Source organism: Lonchura striata, chromosome 33 (assembly GCF_046129695.1).
Source record: "Lonchura striata isolate bLonStr1 chromosome 33, bLonStr1.mat, whole genome shotgun sequence".
Lineage (NCBI taxonomy): Eukaryota > Metazoa > Chordata > Aves > Passeriformes > Estrildidae > Lonchura > Lonchura striata.
Genome location: NC_134635.1, coordinates 5959585 through 5971086, shown reverse-complemented (window position 1 = coordinate 5971086; position 11502 = coordinate 5959585). Strand labels below are relative to the sequence as shown.

General features: G+C 53.2%; 1 long non-coding RNA gene across 1 annotated transcript; it reads right to left on the bottom strand.

Annotated features, from left to right (window-relative positions):
* Positions 1-282: 282 nt before the first annotated feature.
* Positions 283-2620, bottom strand: LOC144247791 (uncharacterized). Its single transcript, XR_013341316.1, has 3 exons — positions 2436-2620; positions 2205-2254; positions 283-1039 (listed from the first exon to the last, which is right to left on the bottom strand). It is a non-coding gene; the product is annotated as an uncharacterized LOC144247791 (long non-coding RNA).
* Positions 2621-11502: the final 8882 nt, after the last annotated feature.

Below are 11502 nucleotides of genomic sequence, written 5' to 3'. Positions count from 1 at the left end.
CCCCTGCTCCTGGGCAGGGGCCTCACTGCAAAAAATCCTTATATCGAAGGATGGACCCCACACCGAAGTTGTCCCCACCTCAAACTTGTGCTGCCCTGATAGACCCAAGGGAGCCCTACAAACTGACATCAGGAACCTGGACTGCTGAGTTTTCTTTTCCAGAGAAAATGGCCAAAGGATGTGCCCAGTGGCCCCTGGTCCTGACTGCAAAAAATCCTTATATCGAAGGAGGGAGCCCAGACCGAAGTTGTCCCCAACTCAAACTTGTGCTGCCCTGATACACCCAAGGGAGCCCTACAAACTGACATCAGGAATCTGGGCTTCTGAATTTGCTTTCACTATGTAGATATCCCTCATTCATTGGCAGGGCCCTGCGATCCCCTTGGTTTTCAGGTCCCACGTTTCCTTTTGCTTCCTCAATGTCAAATCCTCACTGGATTTCCCTCATCTTGCATCTCCCACCCCCAAGTACTCAGGGATTTTTTTTCATGCCGAATACCTGTTTTAATCTGACAGTACAAAGCTTCGGCTTGATTTTTTCTGTGCTTGATTTCTCCTTGGGAAATCTGCCACCATATAACCCTAACCACAACCACTTTGCTTTGCTCAGAATTCACAACCTTCAGACCAGCATCATGGCACCTTACCCACTGGCCCTCCACTGGCACCTTCCCAAAGCATTCCAGTAATGCTCCACATTTTCAGTGGGCATCCTGTCTCGCCCTCATCCTGACCCTAAAAATACACCAAGGAATTCTAAAATAGCCATTAGGAAGGTATAACAATTCTCTAAAAGATGCCAGAGAAAGCCTTCAAAAATCCCCTAATAGCCCTGCAAAAAAAAACACTCAAGGAAGCCTGCTCTGCCTCCAAACCCCTTCCTGTTGCCCTCTAGCCCACAGATGTCATCCCTACCTTTTCGCAGCGGGTCCTGTTGTCCTCTGAGGGTTCTGGCGTTGTCCTGGTGCGAGGGTCGCTGCCCTGTCCCACTGGGAGGCTTCCGGTGTGGTCTCGCTGTCAGGCTTGCTGTGCTGTGCTGCTGTTGTTAGGGGTGAAAAGGGAAAAGGCTGCTTAGGGTGAGGTTAGGGCTGGGTGAGGGGTGCTGCACCTGTACCCTAACTTGCCTCCTAAGCTGTACGCTGTAGCCCTGATCCCCACTGGACTGTCCAGCCCTCAGACCCTCTCCCTTCACCCCTGACCCCTCCCTCAGCCCCCCAGCCCTCAGGCTCTGGCTGTCACCCTCGAACCCCCCTTTGCCCCTCAAGCCCCCTCTCCTCTGCTCCTCAGCCCCCAGCTTCTCTGTGTCACCCTCCAGCTGCCCCTGCCCCCCTCAGCATCTCTCTGTGTCACCCACTGTCCCCTCCCCTGTTCCTCCCTCAGCTCCCAGCCTCTGTCACCCTCAAGCTGTCCCTCAGCCTCTATGCCATGAAAAGACCCTAAAAAACCCACAAAAATGCCCTAAAAAAACCCTCATCTTCAAAATGTCTTTAAACCCCGACAAAAACATGAAAATAGCCTCAGAATGCCCTTAAAATACAATAAAAATACTCTACTTTAAAAAGCCCCTAAAACACCCCTAAAAACCCCCAAAGAACGTTTAAAAAATATCTCTAAATATTCCTAGAAGAGCTCTAAAAATAGCCCCAAAATCCTTAAAACACATTGATGAGACCCTAAAGAAACACCGCAGCGAGGGAGGCTGGAAGATGCGAAGCCGCGCTCCCGGCCCCGGGCGCAGCGCGGCTCCGGCAGGAAAGCGGCTCCTCCGGCAGGAAGAGGCGGCGCCAGGCCAGGAGACCCCCGCCCGCTGCCCCCGGCCCGGCGGGGCCGGCACCGGGCCCGGGGGGCCCCGGCGGCGCCCGAGCCCCGCGCCCGGAGCGGACGGAGCGGCGGCACCGGCGCGGCGCCCGCGCCGCCTCCCCCGCCCGCCGGCCCGGCCAAAGCTCCGCTCGGCTCCGCACGGCTCGCACCGGCGCGGCTCCGGCGGGCCCGCGGCAGCCCAGCCGCGCCCAGCTCCCCTTCCGCCCCGGCCAGCCCCGGCACTGCCGGCAGGGCTCCGCGCCGGACCCTTCGCTGCCGGGCCGGGGGCAGAAGAAGCGCCCCGAATGCAGCGGCACAGCCCGATCCCCGCCCTGCCAGCGCTGCCACGGCTGCAGCTCCCTTCCTCTGAAGCCCCGACACTGATGCCACGCTCCGGCGCTCACCTCACCCTAACAAGGGAAAAGAAATGTAGGCTTCCCTTCAATCGTGTCCCCTAGAAGAGAAGAAAAGAAGCAGCTTTCCTCAAATGATGGCAAAAGGGAGAATTTTACCTCAATCCAAACCCCTTAAAAGGTGGGACCACAGGACTGCCCCCTCCAATTCAACCCCAGGATGATGAAATTTCAAAGGGAAAGGAGAAAAGTCCCCGCTATAAAGGCACAGCACCGGCTCACCTGCTTGGCTGCTGCTTCTCGGCACAAAGGTTTGTCCCTGGGCTCCTCCTTTGAGCAATGCTCCACGTATCCAAGTGTGTATCCAGGTGATCCCCCGGACCCTGTCCAAAGCGCCCACCGTCCTTCCAGGAGACAGCCCCGCGAGCCCCCCACAAACTCCTCTTCTCCAGCAGCTCTGTGCAAAACCCGGCTGAGGCAAAGCCTCACCCTTAAATAACCTCCCCCCGGCAGGACACGCCCCTCCTCCTCATCAACTTAACAGCTCGCACCTGCTGCTGTTGCCACTCTCCAACAGCGTCTCTTGGTCTCTCCCTCTCCAGCACACAGCCCACTTCTCACAGACACAGATCCAACAGAAATCTGCTACAGGTGTTGGCTTTTCTTAATCCACCTGGTTACATGATTAAAACACATACATGCATTGATGGTCATTGAGAGAAAGCTTTCCCCTGGAGAAAACAGTCCTTTTGCCGGCACACTTTGATACACCTTCGGAAAAAGCAGAATCTGCACCAACTCCTAAGACCCCTGCCGAGGAACCCAGCCCTGCCTGGGACACCCAAAGCAGCAGACCTCAAAAAAGGAGGGGAAAAGTCAAGCTTGGAGTGGAAAAAGAGGATAGAACTACAGCAGCCTTTAAAAATGCCTGCACAGAGCAATAGTGGGAACCAGACACATTTATTCTTTCCTTGCTTTCTGTGATGACATAAATAGGAAGTAAGAACACGTTAAACAAAAGGCAGAGCTAGGATTTTACAGGTCTTCATTTTGGCAGCCTGCATGACAAACACCTCTTCCAGGACTGCGATGCCTTTTGGGGAATGGCAGAGAACGGAGGCAAAAGGTGCCGGGAGCCCTTTCTGTTCCCTTCAGCCCCTGCAGCCCCTCCGGTGCTTTCAGGGCACTCTCTTGGTTCGTTCCTAGAGAAAAAGGCTAGGGCATGATTTTCAAAACTACTGCCCGTCCCCAGTCAGAGTTTCCTACATTCCTGGGTACAAATGAGTGGATGGAGGGAGTGGATGGATGCTGTCCAGCAGTGTCCCCAGGGGCATCTGGAGTGTTCACACTGCTGAGCTGAGAAAAACTCACAAAACCCAGCCCAGGGGCCTGTGATCCTCCACCCACCCGGGGGAACTCCGGGTGCTGTAAACAGAGGCCACAGCACACACCAGGCTCTGCTGTGCCCGGTGAGGAGTCTCTGTATGAGCCCTGAGCCCTGGCATCGCCTCCCAAACACCACAGAGACCTCTTGTGCCATCAGAGAAAAGCCCTGGAGCAAACGTGTGTCCCCAGCACGATCAACAAGAGATGCAGAATTACCTCCTCAATAAAAACACTGTTTCTGATGGAAATGTTACCTCTGTCAACTGTGAGGATTTTATAGGAATACTGGCTCAAGAATTCAGTGACTTCAGGGATTCCATACCACAGGTTCCTGGGACTGCTTGGGCATCCAGAGCCTATAGTATTGGTTAAACTGGTAGAGCTGAGGATACTTATCAGCTTTGTCACAGAGCTGGAACGTCACGCAGGGAGCAAGGGGTTCTCTCGGAGAGTGCAGGAGGCCAGTGAAAACAGCACCAAGGTCCTCCACGACGTCTGCTCCTAGAAAAGCCAAATAAATTAAACTATTGACATGAGCACGGACACTGGGGCAACCTTCCTTACTTTGGGCCTTGCCAGCAGCCCACAGAGCCTCACGCAGAAAAGAACTGATCGAGATCAAAAAGTGTTCCTAGTGACCTAGACAGGTGCTCCTGGCCGCTGAGGTACCTGAAAAACCCTCCAGACATCATCAGCTCTTGCTTAAGCAAATAATCCACCTTCACCGTGTTGTGCCAAAAACACGCCCGGCCCTTAACAGGGAGAGACCCTGCCAGGCACCGCCTCAGAGAAGAACCGAGCTGTACTGGGGGGACACACCCAGCCAACGTGTACGAGTTAAACAGAATTTTCTCTCAGAACTGGGACTTTCAGCACCCCCCAGGTGCTACTCGACTGCCACATACACACAGAGGGCTTCGTGAGGTGCTCTGGGGTTGGCCAGTCCTGCTCCAAGCCCTGCTGATGCCCCGGTGGTTTTAAGGATGTCCTCAAGGAGGTGGTAGAACCTCACAGTGTTTGCCCCTGGAGCTTAATTTCTGAAGTTTTCCTTGGGAAACGCACCCACTTCCTACTTAACAAGGCAGTCCCCTCTCCCTGCTCTCAGGAAGAGCTGCCCACAGGCACGGGAACCACCTTCCTCTCCTGATCGCCACGCTCTGCCCTTAAAACGCTGTTACTGAGGCCAGCTACTTCCACACCAAGACTGTCCATGCAGGGACAGTGTCCCTTCTCTTCAGGGTCAGGGAAAAAGGGCAGAAGCACCTACAGAGCTTCAATGCCCCTCCTGAGCACAAAGCACCGTGAATCTGCACCTCCTGCTGCTTGCAGGGAAGATAATAAAATGCCTCAAGGTAAAAAATGATAAATGGTAAAAAATTATTACAAGAGGGTAGAAGTGATGCTGCTTTCACTCCACTGCTAGAAATGACACATAAAACATAAAAAAAAACCCTGTACCTGTTCCATTTTCAGACTGAAACAACAGCATATTCCTGGCTGCTCATGCAGCAGGGACAACAGCACTGAAGGGAAATGTTTGGATAATCATGTCTTCATTTAAAGAGAACCCAATTCCTTCATCTAAGCCATCACTGCCCTCCATCAGAACAGCCAGCACATCCACGACATCTAATAAGCGAAGGAAAAAATGTAAGCAGAGGATCCAGACTTACTGGGAAAACAACAGAGGTAGAATGCAACATTCCAGGAACACAAGGTAGCTTTTTAGTCACAAAAAAAAAGAAAGAAAAAAAAAAAACACCCAAAAAAAACTAAAAAAAAAAACCCACCAAAAAACAAAAAACCCCAAAAAACCCCAAAGGCACATTTGCCAGGCAATACAATGTTAGGGGCAGCACAAAAATCACAGCTGTACTTCACTCTGCCTTTCAAAGCTGCTGTCCAGCACAGGTTGCCCACAGAAGCTGTGGCTGCCCCCGGATCCCTGGAAGTGTCCAAGGCCAGGCTGGACAGGGCTTGGAGCACCCTGGCATGGTGGAAGGTGTCCCTGCCCATGGCAGGGGTGGAACGGGACGAGCTTTAAATAAAGGTGCCTTCCCATCCAAACCCTTCTGGGATTCCACGATTCTGTGAGCAGCCCCAGGCAGAAGGGCTAAATTTCCATTGTGGTTCGGAAATGCTGCTGCAAGAGCACAAACAGATTTCAAATACTGTTCAAGTGGCACAACCACATCAAAAATTACGTCTGGGGGTAAAGTGGCAACTCTGCAATTCCAGCCTCTGATACCAAGGACACATGGAGGGCTGAATCCAGGGGGCGTTCGGGGTCCGAGTCGGGGTCGTCTTCATGAGCCACCAGCCTGGGGACCCAAAAATCGGGGGGAACCCCGAATTGGGGGGGGACCCAAAATTGGGGGGGTCCTGGGGGGCTCTGGAAGGTCTTTGCAGCATCCCAGGAGGAATTTTGGGAGTCCCAAGGGGGGGTTTGGGGAGTCATGAAGGGAATTTAGGGGGTCTCAGAGAGTTTTTGGGGGGTCCCAGGAGGAATTTTGGGGACCCTGATGGGAATTTTGGGGATCCCAGGGGGTGTTTTGAGGTCCTGGAGAGCTTTTTGGGGGGGTCTCAGGGAGTTTTTGGGGTCCCAGGAGGAATTTCAGGGGTCCTAAAGAGAAATTTGGAGGTCCCAGAAGGTGTTTTGGGGTGACAAATAGAATTTTGGGGGTTCAAGGGGTGTTTTGGGGTCCCGAAGGGAATTTTGGGGGTCCCAGTGGGGTTTTGGGGGTCCTGAAGGGAATTTTGGGCGTCCCAGGGGGGGTTTTGGAGTCCTGGGGAGAATTTTGGGTATCTCAAGAGGTTTTTGGGAGGAATTTTGGGGTCCCAAAGAGAATTTTGTGGGTCCTGGGGAGGGTTTGGGTCCTGAAGTAGAATTTTGGGGGTCCCAGGGGGTTTTGGGGGGTCCCAGGAGGAATTTCAGGGACCCTGATAGGAATTTTGGGGGTCCCAGCGGGGGTTTTGGAGTCCCAAAGGGAATTTTGGCCAACCCAGGGGGAGTTTTGGAGTCCTGGGGAGAATTTTGAGGGTCTCAGGGGGTTTTTGGGTGGAATTTTGGGGGTCCCGAGTGGAATTTTGTGGGTCCTGGGGAGGGTTTGGGGTTCTGAAGGGAATTTTGGGGGTTTCTGGGAGTTTTTTGGGGGTTCCAGTAGGAATTTTGAGGTCCTGAAGGGAAATTTGGGGGTCCCAGGGGGGGTTTTGGGGTCCCAAAGGGAATTTTGGAAGTCCCAGGGGGGATTTTGGGGTCCTGGAGAGGTTTTTGGGTGTCCCAGGGGGCCTTGTGATGTCCTGGAGAGAATTTTGGGGGTCTCAGGGGGTCTTGGGGAGGAATTTTGGGGGTCCCAAGTAGAATTTTGTGGGTCCTGGGGGGGGTTTGGGGTCCTCAAGTGGATTTTGGGGGTCTCAGGGGGTTTTGGGGGGTCCCAGGAGGAATTTAGGGGTCCTGAAGGGAATTTTGGGGTCTCAAGGAGTTTTGGGGGGTTTCAGGAGGAATTTCGAGGACCCTGATGGGAATTTTGGAGGTCCCAGGGGGGTTTTTGGGGTCCCAAATGGAAGTTTGGGCGTTCCGGGAGGGGTTTTGGGGTCCCAAAGGGAATTTTGATGGTCTCAGGGGGGTTTTGGGAGGAATTTTGTGGGTCCCGACCAGAATTTTGAGGGTCCTGGGGGTGGGTTTGGGGTCCTGAAGGGAATTTTGAGGTCTCACGAAGTTTTTGGGGGGTCCCAGAAAGAATTTCGGGGACCCTGATGGGAATTTTGGGGCTCCCGGGGGGGGGTTTGGGGTCTCGAAGAGAATTTTGGGGGTCTCAGTGGGGTTTTGGGTCTCCCAGGAGGAATTTCAGGGACCCTGATGGGAATTTGGGGTGTCCCAGGGGGGCTTGTGGTGTCCTGGGGAGAATTTTAGGGGTCTTGGGGGTTTTTTGGGAGGAATTTTGGGGGTCCCGAGTGGAATTTTGTGTGTCCTGGGGAGGGTTTGGGGTTCTGACGGGAATTTTGGGGACTTCTGGGAGTTTGTGGGGGGTCCCAGGAGGAATTTGGGGTTTGTGAGAACCCCAGCCTTTCTCTGGGGTCTCATGTGGTGAAATTCCTCCTCCAACCCGTGCTTCCAAAGAAAAACTCCGCAGGCTTTAGCTGTTCAGTCTCAAGGCAGTTTATCGCTAGTTATCTAACAGATTATGTTCTTGCACTGCGGCTGTTTGATCAGCGGCCTGGGTAGAGGCACACACACACCCTGACATCCTCTCTATCTGCTGTCTTCTTCGTCTCTCCCCCCACCCAGGGCTGCTGCTATCTTTTATAAGATATATTACGTATAACATGTTTACAATTATTCCCCAGTACCTACTACCTACGTTGCCAAGTGTTTTTCTACTCTAAACCAATCTGTGAGTGCCAACATCACCAAGAACATGGAGGTAAGGAAAAAGAAGGAGGAAGAACAGGATCAGCCCACTTTCCTCCATCTTAGAACTCCTGACCCCCATGTACAAAGTGAAAACCCCCCTGGACATGTGCTAAAACCCCCTTGTACAATACTAAAAAAATTTCCCCTCTACTTTGTAATTACTTTTACTATACTATCTAACCTTTTGTGATTGCTTGTTCCACCTCCAAAATTGGTAACTCATTCCATGGCTCAAACTCACAATCACAGCTGTTTCCAGCTGCCTGCCAGGGTCCCAAATGCTTCTGACCAAGGCCTGGAACCACTAAAAATGTCTGAGAGACATTATGAGTTCCCACAGGGGTCCTGAAAAGAAATCTGGGGGTCCCAGGGGGGGTTTTGGGGTCCTGAAGGGAATTTTGGGTGTCCCAGGGGGTTTTTGGAGTCCTGGGGAAAATTTTGAGGGTCTCAGGGGAGTTTTGGGAGGAATTTTGGGGTCCCGAGTAGAATTTTGTGTGTCCTGGGGGAAGTTTTGAGGTCCCGAAGGGAATTTTGGGAGTCATAGGGGGAGTTTTGAAGTCCTGGGGAAAATTTTGAGGGTCTTAGGGGGTTTTTGGGAGGAATTTTGAGGGTTCCGAGTAGAATTTTGGGGATCCTGGGGGGGAGGTTTGGGGTCCTGAAGTGAATTTTGGGGTCTCAGGAAGTTTTTGGGGGGTCCCAGAAAGAATTTTGGGGACCCTGATGGGAATTTGGGGCTCCCGGGGGGGTTTTTGGAGTCCGGAAGGGAATTTTGGGGGACCAGGGGGGGTTTTGGGGTCCCAATGGGAATTTTGGGAGTTCCAAGGGGGTGGGTTGGGGTCCGGAAGGGAATTTTAGGGGTCTCAGGGGGTTTTTGGGGGTACCTGGAGGAATTTCGGGGACCCTGATGGGAAATTTGGGAGTCCCAGGGGGGGTTTTGGGGTCCTGAAGGGAATTTTGGGCGTCCCAGGGGGAGTTTTGGAGTCCTGGGGAGAATTTTGGGGGTCTCAGGGGGTTTTCGGGAGGAATTTTGGGGGTCCCGAGTAGAATTTTGTGGGTCCTGGGGAGGGTTTGGGGTCCTGAAGGGAATTTTTGGGTCTCAGGGAGTTTTTGGGGGGGTCCCAGGAGGAATTTTGGGGACCGTGATGGGAATTTTGGGGGTCCCAGGGGGGTTTTTGGAGTCCCGAAGGGAATTTTGGGGGTCCCAGACGGGGTTTTGAGGGTCCCAAAGGGAATTTTTTGGTCTCTGGAGTTTTTGGGGTCCCAGGAAAAACTTCGGGGTCCTGAAGGGAATTTTGGGAGTCACAGGGGGCGTTTTGGAGTCCTGGGGAGAATTTTGGGGGTCTAAGGGCTTTTTTGGGAGGAATTTTGTGTGTCCCGGGTAGAATTTTGGGGGTCCTGGGGAGGTTTTATGGTCCTGAAGTGAATTTTGGGGTCTCTGGGAGTTTTTGGGGGGTCCCAAGAGGAATTTTGGGGACCCCGATGGGAATTTTGGGGATCCCAGGGGTGTTTTGGGGTCCCGAAGGGAATTTTGGGAGTCCCAGGGGGGGGGTTGGAGTCCTGGGGAGAATTTTGATGGTCTCAGGGTTTTTTTGGGAGGAATTTCGGGGGTCCTGAGTAGAATTTTGGGGGTTCTGGAGGTGGGTTTGGGGTCCTGAAGGAAACTTTGGGGGTCTCAAGGAGTTTTGGGGGGTCCCAGGAGGAATTTCGGGGACTCTGATGGGAATTTTTAGGGGTCCCAGGGGGGGTTTTGGAGTCCCGAAGGGAATTTTGTGCGTTCCAGGGGGGGTTTTGGAGTCCTGGGTGGAATTTTGAGGGTCCTGGGGGTATGTTTGGGGTTCTGAAGGGAATTTTGGGGTCTCACGAAGTTTTTGGGGGGTCCCAGGAGGAATTTCGGGGACCCTGATGGGAATTTTGGGGGTCTCAGGGGGTATTGGGGGGTCCCATGAGGACTTTCGGGGTCCTGAAGGGAATTTTGGGGTGTCAAGGAGTTTTGGGGGGTCTCAGGAGGAATTTCGGGGAGTCTGATGGGAATTTTGAGGGGTCCCAGGGGGGGTTTTGGAGTCCTGGGGAGAATTTTAGGGGTCTCAGGTTTTTTTTGGGAGGAATTTTGGGGGTCCCGAGTAGAATTTTGTGGGTCCTGGGGAGGGTTTGGGGTTCTGAAGGGAATTTTGGGGGTCTATGGAAGTATTTGGGGGGTCCCAGGAGGAATTTTGGGGTCCTGAAGGGAATTTTGGGGGTCCTAGGGGGGGTTTTGGGGTCCCAAAAGGAATTTTGGGCGTCCCAGGGGGTTTTTGGGGGTCCCAGGAAGAATTTCCGGGTCCTGAAGGGAATTCTGGGGCTCCCAGGGGGGTTTTGGGGTCCCAAATGGAATTTTAGGCATTCCAGGGAGAGGTTTGGAGTCCTGGGGAGAATTTTGAGGGTCTCCGGGGGTTTTTGGGGGGAATTTTGGAGGTCCCGAGTAGAATTTCTTGAGTCCTGGGGGAGGTTTTGGGGTCCTGAAAAGAATTTTGGGGGTCTCACGAAGTTTTTGGGGGTCCCAGAAATAATTTTGGTGACCCTGATAGGAATCTGGGGGGTCTCAGGGGGTTTTGGGGGGTCCCACGAGGAATTTTGGCGTCTTGAAGGGAATTTTGGGGTCTCAAAGAGTTTTGGGGGCTTCCCAGGAGGAATTTTGGGGACCCTGATGGGAATTTTGGGTGTCCCAGGGGGGTTTTCGGGGTCCTGAAGGGAATTTTGGTGGTCCCAGGGGGGTTATCTGGGTTCTGAAGGGAATTTTGTGGGTCCCAGGGGGGTGTTCTGGGTTCCGAATGGAATTTTGTGGGTCCCAGGGGGGTTTTTGGGGTCCCTAAGGGAATTTTGGGCGTTCCAGGGCCATCCCGATGGTTTTGGGGTCGCGCTGGCTGCGGGGCTGCAGTACCGCCCTGTGTCCACAAGGCGGCAGCATTTGTCAAGTGAGTCCGCGACAAGATGGCGGTCCGTGGGGACCTTGATGGTGACAGGCGTTTTTTGCCGATGCCTGTCGGCTCCCGCCAAAAACCCGCACGCTCGCGGCGCTCCTGACCCCACAGCCCGTGTGCACGGCATCGTAACCGCCGCGGAAAATCCCGTCGCGGGGCGCCGGCGGTGCGGGCAATTCAGGCAGTGTAAAAAACAGACACGGGTCCTCGAATTTCAATGTCCTCGTTTTCGCGCCCTCTCGAGAAGGTCAAGCGAGTCCGCGCCAAGCCCCTCCCAAGATGGCGGCCGCGGGCGGCGGGCTGCAGTGCCGCTCTCTGCCCACACGGCGGCAGCACTGTGCCGTCAGCAGCGAATGCCCCAAAGATCCGCGCGGGAAAGAACGGAACAAAAACCCTGCCTTGGACCCGATAGGAACCGAAAGAAAAAACCTTTCCTCTTAAACTGCATTTCAACAGAGTTTATTTTTACATTTTTCACATTTATATTCACATTCGGATTTATAATGTATATTGATATATAATTGTATTTTCATAATTCCTTACATTTATTCAATTTATTATATTTTATTATATTTTAGATTTTATACATATC